The sequence below is a fragment of the Lycorma delicatula genome, chromosome 4 (genome assembly GCF_047948215.1).
Source record: "Lycorma delicatula isolate Av1 chromosome 4, ASM4794821v1, whole genome shotgun sequence".
Lineage (NCBI taxonomy): Eukaryota > Metazoa > Arthropoda > Insecta > Hemiptera > Fulgoridae > Lycorma > Lycorma delicatula.
The window spans coordinates 19,890,783-19,901,078 of NC_134458.1; the positions used below are offsets into that span (position 1 = coordinate 19,890,783).

The window sequence follows — 10,296 nt, forward strand, 5'->3', positions numbered from 1 at the left end:
AGGCTCCTGGAATAGACGGAATACCTGTAGAATTACTGCGCAGTGCAGGTGAGGAAGCGATTGATAGATTATACAAACTGGTGTGTAATATTTATGAAAATGGGGAATTTCCATCACACTTCAAAAAAAGTGTTATAGTTATGATACCAAAGAAAGCAGGGGCAGATAAATGTGAAGAATACAGAACAATTAGTTTAACTAGTCATCCATCAAAAATCTTAACTAGAATTTTATACAGAAGAATTGAGAGGAGAGTGGAAGAAGTGTTAGGAGAAGACCAATTTGGTTTCAGGAAAAGTATAGGGACAAGGGAAGCAATTTTAGGCCTCAGATTAATAGTAGAAGGAAGATTAAAGAAAAACAAACCAACATACTTGGCGTTTATAGACCTAGAAAAGGCTTTCGATAACGTAGACTGGAATAAAATGTTCAGCATTTTAAAAAAATTAGGGTTCAAATACAGAGATAGAAGAACAATTGCTAACATTTACAGGAACCAAACAGCAACAATAACAATTGAAGAACATAAGAAAGAAGCTGTAATAAGAAAGGGAGTCCGACAAGGATGTTCCCTATCTCCGTTACTTTTTAATCTTTACATGGAACTAGCAGTTAATGATGTTAAAGAACAATTTAGATTCGGAGTAACAGTACAAGGTGAAAAGATAAAGATGCTACGATTTGCTGATGATATAGTAATTCTAGCCGAGAGTAAAAAGGATTTAGAAGAAACAATGAACGGCATAGATGAAGTCCTACGCAAGAACTATCGCATGAAAATAAACAAGAACAAAACAAAAGTAATGAAATGTAGTAGAAATAACAAAGATGGACCGCTGAATGTGAAAATAGGAGGAGAAAAGATTATGGAGGTAGAAGAATTTTGTTATTTGGGAAGTAAAATTACTAAAGATGGACGAAGCAGAAGCGATATAAAATGCCGAATAGCACAAGCGAAACGAGCCTTCAGTAAGAAATATAATTTGTTTACATCAAAAATTAATTTAAATGTCAGGAAAGTGTATGTAATTTTGAAAGTGTATGTTTGGAGTGTCGCTTTATATGGAAGTGAAACTTGGACAATCGGAGTATCTGAGAAGAAAAGATTAGAAGCTTTTGAAATGCGGTGCTATAGGAGAATGTTAAAAATCAGATGGGTGGATAAAGTGACAAATGAAGAGGTATTGCGGCAAATAGATGAAGAAAGAAGCATTTGGAAAAATATAGTTAAAAGAAGAGACAGACTTATAGGCCACATACTAAGGCATCCTGGAATAGTCGCTTTAATATTGGAAGGACAGGTAGAAGGAAAAAATTGTGTAGGCAGGCCACGTTTGGAATATGTAAAATAAATTGTTAGGGATGTAGGATGTAGAGGGTATACTGAAATGAAACGACTAGCACTAGATAGGGAATCTTGGAGAGCTGCATCAAACCAGTCAAATGACTGAAGACAAAAAAAAGAAGAGAAGTACTGGTTTATTCATTAAGCTATATTACTCATTATGCTTTTACTACAAGCTTGTCTAAAAAATTATATTTTACAGACCACTTTATTGGGAGGGGGGAGTTTCGAACCACATTAAGGATACCTCTTTTTTGTTACAATTTTGTTTCAATTCACTTAAAAAAAGATCCCTGCAAAAGTTTGACAAATTATATGTAAAATGTACCCCGCACCAGTCTGTTTACTCAGTAATATTATTTCAATGTACAATAGGTTAAATAAGAGATTGTATAAAAAAATAAGTGAACTATAAATAAATAAGTTTAGCAAACTAATGGAACACTCAGGAAAACAAACAAATTTTTACACATGAGTTTCTATAACTTAACAGGTTTTCTTTAAATAAATCTCATTCTTAACAACAGCAAACATAAGAATATGGTTTTATATGGCATAAAACTTAACTTTTTTGATCTAGTGGTTTGTGAAATAAAACCCTTCACAAATAAGATTTTTCTAACTTGACAAATCCTATAGTATGCAAATACACAAATGTAAATAATACATAAAACACATATGTACTCACATAAACATAGGCATACAGAATACTCTCTATTAAACAACACTTTTTTTACCAAGTACCTTATCCCTGTAATTCAAAGAAATTTTAAAAAAGAAGCATCAATATAAACAGCCAAGTACACAATTCACAATTTTTGGTAGAAATATTTGAAAAATGGGTAGAATGATTGGGAATTTATAAGTGCTGATAAGTACAGGCATTCATTCCTATAATGGGTAGAATTAATTATTATATTGGTAAGGTTATATGTGGCAACTGAACAGCAGCATGTTTTTAACAAAAAAAATCCCTACAAACCCACTCCTACTGAATATCACTGTGTTCTCAATAGTAATACTTAGGTATTAGATCATACCTAAATATAATCACCAATGGTATTTCAGGCAAGCCAGTAAATTTATTTAATTAAAGACTGGCCCTACATACGCTGATCGCTCTCTTCCTCTTCCTCCCAATCAGTTGTCTTATTTCTTTCTTGTGTAGGTATAAAGGAAAACTTATTTCCAGCTGTTCCCATAAAGCGACTCAACAAGCAGATGACCAATTCCTATTTGAGGGGAGAGGTACAAAACATAAAGAACCCTGCCTTAGAAACCACATATCACATCGTGAAGTCAGAAAAATTAAGATTCATAGCTCATTTTAACGCTTCTTCTTTTCTTAATTAAATATTGTGCAAGACCAATAACAAAAACAATTGGTCCACTTACCAACCATTAATAAAAAAAATAATACCAGATTTTTACTACTTATTTTTCACTAAAATCAATTTTGGGACTGCATAGCTTAAGCATTTACCATAAAAAAAGTTCCTTCATTCCAGGTACTCTCACAAATTATTTTAGTATATTAGCAGTTTCATTTTCACCCTGCAGTAAACAATATCAGTTCAAAAGGTAAAAAACTGATTATTTCTAATTATAAAGCACATACCGAAATGGTTGAAACATTGCTACTCTCATATTAATGCCAGAATGGTGTAAAAAAGGTTGTTGTATCTCTTGCACCAACAATGACCATCTTTGTCATTATTTGATAATAAAAAACAAATAGGGAAAATTTAGGCAATTCCTAAATAAGTTTCACAAAAATAACTTATTAACAGATCCATAAAATACATGGCTGACTGTATACATCATTTATGCCACTTAAGTAACATTTTACAGATTGTAATTTTTTTCTTGCATTATGGATCTTTGTATATAAATAAGTAAAACACAAAACTGAAGTTTTTGTCACAAAATCAAAAAATTAATGAACCAATTGTGCTACAGTTCTATGTGGTTTTATGTAAATACAAACACTATATACAGGAATGACAAAATATGTAAACAATGATTCATATGCAGAAAATCTATTCATTAGATTTTTATAAACTGTTAGGATTAAATTTATGTAACCATTTTACAAATTAATATAATTTAATATTATTCACAACTTTACAAAATTATAATCAATATACTTTTGAATATTAAAATACAAACTAGTTGAAAAAAAAAGTACTGAATTGAATCTACAATAATGCACAATACATTCAGCACCACATGTACGAGCTCTTCAAACCATGACTGTTTCAAGCAAAACTTATTTACTGCTTTTTAACTTCTTTCAACATTTACAAAAAAAATTAACAAATATACTAAAATTTCATCCAGTCTTTCCTTAATTCCATATTAATACACAGATAACATTGCTTCAAATATTTTACGTGTTCCAATAAAATCAGCCTATTTTTTTAAAAACCTTTCAAATTCCTGACACCCTGTACCGCAGGACTGAAACTTTGTTAATATATTAAAAACATACTTAAGAACATCTGTTCCAAAGGAAAATTATTTTGTTCATAAACTGTGCGAATCATATTTTCTTAAAGCAGACTTTGATGAAAAATGTAACAAAAACTTGCCAGCCTTTTATAATTCACTACTACCCAGAAAGTGACTCAACTTTTGTACAATAAAAATATAATATGCTTAAAGAAAACCACACATCACATTTTTGTGACTTCTCATGTACGGTAAGCTAGTAGCTTACGTAAGGTAAGCTAGGTAAGCTATATGTTATTTTACAAGACTGCAGTTAGCTGAAGAGCCTATTTGGCAAAGCCAGTCTTCTATTCTGAAAATCTAAATCTAAATCATGGATAAAGTATAATATATAGTAATTATAATAGACTGTGTTTAAATGAGTGTCAATGCTCAATTTGTCCTACTGTTCAATTTAATTACATTAGATGACGGTCAACGATCTCTTTACGCTCTCTTCTACAAACAATTTTATATAAATCACAACATAATAAACTTAAGTATGGCTGACAAAGACACCAGTTTTAAGTGTAACATTTTTGTATGTAAAAGCTATTACAAGAAACAAACATAAATAACATTATAATTTATCTACCACATAATCCCTCCCCCATTAACCAAATCCACATAATGTAAACCAGTGAAAATTAATAAAATTTCATTTCTGTACAATACAATAAAATTGTATCGATAGGATAAACTGAAGTACTGAGTATGCATGACTCATACATAAAATCATCTTGTCCTAAAGAAGACACAGACCACTGTTTTATTATGTTTTTTATTTTTATACATTATTTGGAGAAACGATTTCCTTTCCTAGTTCAGGTAACATTTAAGGTTCAATCAACAGTTGTTAACACTTAGTAATAAATCTGTTCAAAAAAATATCTGACTAAACAATGGAACAAAGTTGTACAGGATAGCCCACGAAATGATCCAACGTTTGGTTTTGTTAAAAAATATTTATTTGAACTGCAATACAGAAAAAGTAAAATACAATGTGTTTACTGTATGTCTGGAGATTATGTTCTGCTTATCACATGTTTAATATGACCACAATCACGTCTAGCAACTTTTTCTACATGAACGCCTATGTTGTTAATAACTCAACGAACACATATGCTCAGTTATCTCATTGCATGCCCCAATGATCAGCACTCGCAGTTCCATCACTGTACAAGGATGTTTAGGGAAAATTTTTTTCTTTAGAAATCCCCAAAGAAAATAATGACATGGATTCAAATCAACACTGTTTGAAGCCCAGTTCTGTCCATATGCAAAACAATTATGAAATCAGTTTCAAATGACATTTGCATTAAAAGTCTCATACAGAAAGTCTAAAACAACATTAGCTGTATGTGGTCTGGCTCCATCCTGCATGAACCACTTGTTTTCTAATTGAAACCCTTTTGCAAGAAGCTGAGGAACAAAATTATTACACACCATGTTTAGATAACATTCACAGTTCACGGTCTGTTCTAAAAAGAATGGCCATATTACCCCATGACTTCAGATAGCGGCCCAAACTGTAATTCTTAGAGCGTGATGCACCTTTTCAAGAAGCACATGTAGATTTTCAGAAGCCCAAAAACACACATTTTGTTTACTAACAATCCTGTCCAGATGAAACTGTGCCTCATCTGAAAACCAAACATTGTTTAACAATACGTCTTAGTTCACAGCTCATTCAACAAATGCCATTCTTTGACGTTTGTTGTCGACCATTAATTTAGGCAACACTGTTATTTTTTACAGCTACAAATGCAAATCAGTTTTAAAATTCACTGCACAATCACCTAGAAATCTCAAGTTGTGCTGCTGCTTTTCTTGTTGATTTGCCCAGGCTCCTCAGCAATGCTGCTCTGACAGCTTCGACATTCTGTGGAGAACGAACATTGGCAGGCCATTCATGCTTATTCTCAAATACTGAACCATCACTATTAAACTTTTCGTAAAGTCTATGTACTGTTTTAAATGAGGGCGACCACAGAGTTTGAAAATATGCTCAAAACTGTCTTTGTAAGCATCACACTTTTCGTTTCATTAAAAAACAACACAGTACTTAAGTCCTGTTCAATAGTGTCTTCCTTTGTCAGTCATCTTGGAATGATAACAAACAGCGCACTCAGAAAGAGAAGAAACAAATATTCATGAACTGCTATCACTTCTGCCGACATAAAGCACATTAATAATTATTAAACTAAATAATTATTGCGAAAACAAATGCTGAATCATTTTGTGCACCACTCTGTAATTAAGTTAGAATCTAAAAATATTAGAACCTAAGGACAAAGGAGCCCCCGACAGAGAAAAAGAGATTTGCTTAAGAATTAAAAGTGGAACAAAATACTATTTGTGCCTGGGATAATTACATAAGTGAAATTCAAATACATCTTCTATAACACAAACAAGAAAAACACAAGTTCATAATGATGCCTTACTTAGTTTGTACATAAAAGGAAAAAGGACATCCCAATTTTTAGCCCACTGCTTAAAGGAAAGGTAAAACAATTTTACGAATTTGAAAATAAAAAAGCAATTTAATTAATTATAAAAGTACAGCATTGGAGTCTGATTCTTTATAATAAGCAGTCACCCACATTATGTCTTTTCAATTGTTAATCATAAGTATACAAATAAATTAATTCAAATCCATTAATAAATACCTATTAGAACTCTGTAGTATACAATAAATTATTATTTTACACAAATATGTGATTATTAAATCCATGCTATCATTATACAAATTACCATCGGTCCCAATTAATTCAGATTAAAGATTAATTACAATTTTTATTAAAGTATGTTGTCAGTGTGTTATAGTAAAAAAAAAACCACCATTAACACATCAAATTAACAGCAGTTCCAATGTAAACTTACCAATTTATGTAATAAGTAATTTCTAATCCACCCAATCATCATAAGTTATATAAATACAGGGTCTCAAAGAAACGGGAAATTTTGGAAGTTGTGTTGGTAGCCGTGGGCGATTGGTACCACTTGATAAGTGGCGCCAGCCTCTCTAACCTAACCTGCCATTTAGTTGTCATGGATCCTTGGAGTGGTGCGCAACGTGCATTTGCTATCAAAGCGTTTTACAAAAACAATGACAGTGTGGAGGGAGCGCGTAGAGAATTTTGCCGTCATTTTAATCTGGGACGGCACGACCGTGTTCCATCAGCACGTGCAATTAAAACATAGATATCTAATTTTGAGGAAACCGGTTCGGCAATGAAAAAGAAACCTCCAGGCCGTGAGCGAACCGTCCGTACACCACAGAATGTTCAAGCTTTACAAGATGCTGTCACACGAAGTCCACATCGGTCAATCCGTCGTCTCTCAGCATCTTTACAATTGCATAGTTGAAGTGTTCAAAGAATGTTAGTGAAGGACTTGCAATTCCATCCATACAAGTTGCAGATCGTCCAGGAACCGAAACCGAACGATGCAGTTATGCGAGCACAATTCTGTAATGTAATGCTTCAGAAGATAAATGATAACAAAGAGTTTGTTCACGAACTGTGGATATCAGACGAAGCGCATTTCCACCTCAGTGGATTTGATAACAAGCAAAATTTCAGATACTGGGCACAAGAAAATACTACGCAGCTACACCAGCGTCCGTTGCACAGCCAGAAAGTGACCGTGTGGTGTGCTATGTCATCTTACAGTGTTATAGCCCTTATTTTTTTGAGGATGACAACGGTCTTGCAATTACAGTGGCGTCGGCTCATTACGTAGCCATGCTTGAAACCTTTGTTGTGGAACAACAAAAGAGATTTCCACCGATTCTTAACACAGCCTGGTTTCAACAAGACGGAGCAATGTCACATACTGCACGAATATCGATGGCAACTGTACGCAGATTGTTTGGACGTGTCATTTCACGAAATGGTGACATTAGATGGCCTCCCAGATCGCCTGATCTCTCAGCTTGCGATTACTTTTTGTGGGGTCACCATAAAAGCAAAGTGTTCCACAGTAGACCTGCTACAATGGAAGAACTGAAGGCAAAGATCCGAGAAGCAATTGCGGAAATTCCAGTTGGGATGTTACGTCAAACCATGAACAATTTAACGAAGAGACTTTGTGAGTGTTTACGTAGAAGAGGAGGTCACCTGCAAGATGTCATCTTTAAAAAATAAACTAAAATGTATGTATCCTAAAATGGCAACATTTGTACAATTACATGAAAAAAAATTCATTTTCTAAAAAAATTTTTCATTAACGTTGTTTAATTTAAAAAATTTCCCGTTTCCTTGAATCATTCTGTACTATCTCAAATAACACATTCCCTTTATCATTAGTTAAAATTGTTAGTAATAATGACTGATATCATAACTGATTGTTTATTATACCAGAGATAATTCTCACATAACTGCTGATGAATCAACAGATTAGGAAATACTTATTAAATAAATCAGTAAGTTTATACTGAATGGGCTGTTAATTTGGTTTTTTTAAGTAGTTTTCATTGGTAATTATTAGCTGTAAATTATATTTATATCCTAAGAAAATGATTATATCACAAGTAAATATTAAAGTTTTAATTTCCTTAACATAAATTAGTTCTTTAAGTTAATTAATACTTGCATTTGTCTGCAAGTATTTCCTGTCTGTGGTCATTCGACAGATTATAGTGGAAATATCAAATCATTTAATGTACTTTTGTTGTTTCTGTAAAATAAAGAATTGTATTTTGGTAATTATATAAAATTTGGGACTCACCTCCAATTTTAATGAAATTTGTTATATACCTTAGTTAGGGCCAAAGTTATTCGTTACAAATGACATTATTAATCAGAAACACCTTTCACCCAAATTATGTCCCTCATAAGTTACACAGTAATGTCATCAAAAATTTCATAATTCAACAATGAAAAAGTATATTTTTCAGATTAAATAATTTGGTTAAGTTTGTTAATTAAGTTAAGAATGTGATCAGATTGACTTAAGACTAAATTAAATTAGGTTAAGCTTACGTAAAATTAAATTAAATGGAATATACATTTTTTATGCAGTAAATAACTTAGTTTAAATGAAATTCAAATGAGTTTTGTTAGGTTTAGGTTAACATTACGTATACAATTCTGTGTACTGAACTTAATACAATATCAACATAACCTAATATTCGCTAACCTTTTCTTTTTCCTGTTAAGCCTCCAGTAATTACCATTCAGATAATACTTCAGAGGATGATATGTGCAAGTGTAAATGAAGTGTAGTCTTGTAGAGTCTCAGTTCGACCATTCCTAACATGCGTGGTTAATTGAAATCCAACCATCAAAGAACACTGGTAACCACGATCCAGTATTCAAATCCGTGTAAAAATAACTGACTTTACTAGGACTTGAACGCTGGAAATCTGTGGTAAATTATCTGATTTGGGAAGATGCGTTCACCACTGACCAACCCAGTGGGTAATATTTGCTAACCCAGTCAAATTAAACTTATATATTGGCAGATTGTTAGGCTGAATCCATAATTATATACAATAACCAATTATTTTGTCTGAAAATAATGTATATTACACTTGCAGAGGGATGAATTATAAAATGTTTGGTGACCGTACTTTATAACTTACAAAGGACATAACTCAGACAAAAGACATTTCTGACAAATATCAATTGTAAAGAATGATTTAGCTCCTAAATAAGTATACTCCAAATATGATTAAAATAAGAGGAGACTCCTTGGCTATCTATAATTACCAGCAATCTTTGCAGTCATTCACCGTTGAAGTTTTGTTGCATTTCATGCAAATATAAAATAAGTTCAAAAACCCATATTTCATATCACCATAATTACTACACAAATAATAATTGCAAATACAAGATTACAGGACCTACCTACAAGATATAACAGCTGTTTCAACTAATTGGTGCATTCACAAAGAATGCAACAATGAGTTTGAAAATGCTCAAGGAAAAAGTAGTTTTAACAAATAGTTGTAAATTTATTCAGGAGTAGAATCCAATATGCCAACATTTTGGAAGTATAAGAAACCATTAAAAATAATTCATATCGGTAACTGAAGATCACAGATATCTTTGCAACTATCGTACACTTTTTATACATATAGTGCTGAATCATAACAATTCTCATTGACAGAACTCTGTGACAAACAGTTAAATAAAACAGGAAAATTAGTGGGCAAAATCATTTAATTGCCATAAAAATCATGCAGTAACAGCACTACCTTCGCAATGTATCTTTGGTGCTAATTGCACAAAAAAAATAAATAGTTCATCATACAGGTTCCTGAATACACAACCTTCTTCAAGTAATTAAGAACAGGAGTTAACTTGGATCTAATGCAATGTTAAACTTCCTGAGGTTATAATCACAGTGAGCTGAAAGCTGCAAGATTTACACATTTGATAGTGAAACACTGTAACAACTTTATCAAGCTACCATGTATGTAACTCAAACAAAATACCAAAAGTGCACTTGTTTGG

At 32.4% G+C, this 10,296-nt stretch overlaps 1 protein-coding gene across 1 annotated transcript in view; it reads right to left on the minus strand.

Moving 5' to 3' along the window:
- Positions 1–9,340, minus strand: part of LOC142323164 (uncharacterized) — a 104,870-nt gene extending 95,530 nt beyond the window's left edge. The window contains exon 1 of the mRNA XM_075362445.1: positions 8,978–9,340. The gene's annotated coding sequence lies outside the window, so the exon portion shown is untranslated. The remainder of the gene's footprint in view (positions 1–8,977) is intronic.
- Positions 9,341–10,296: the final 956 nt, after the last annotated feature.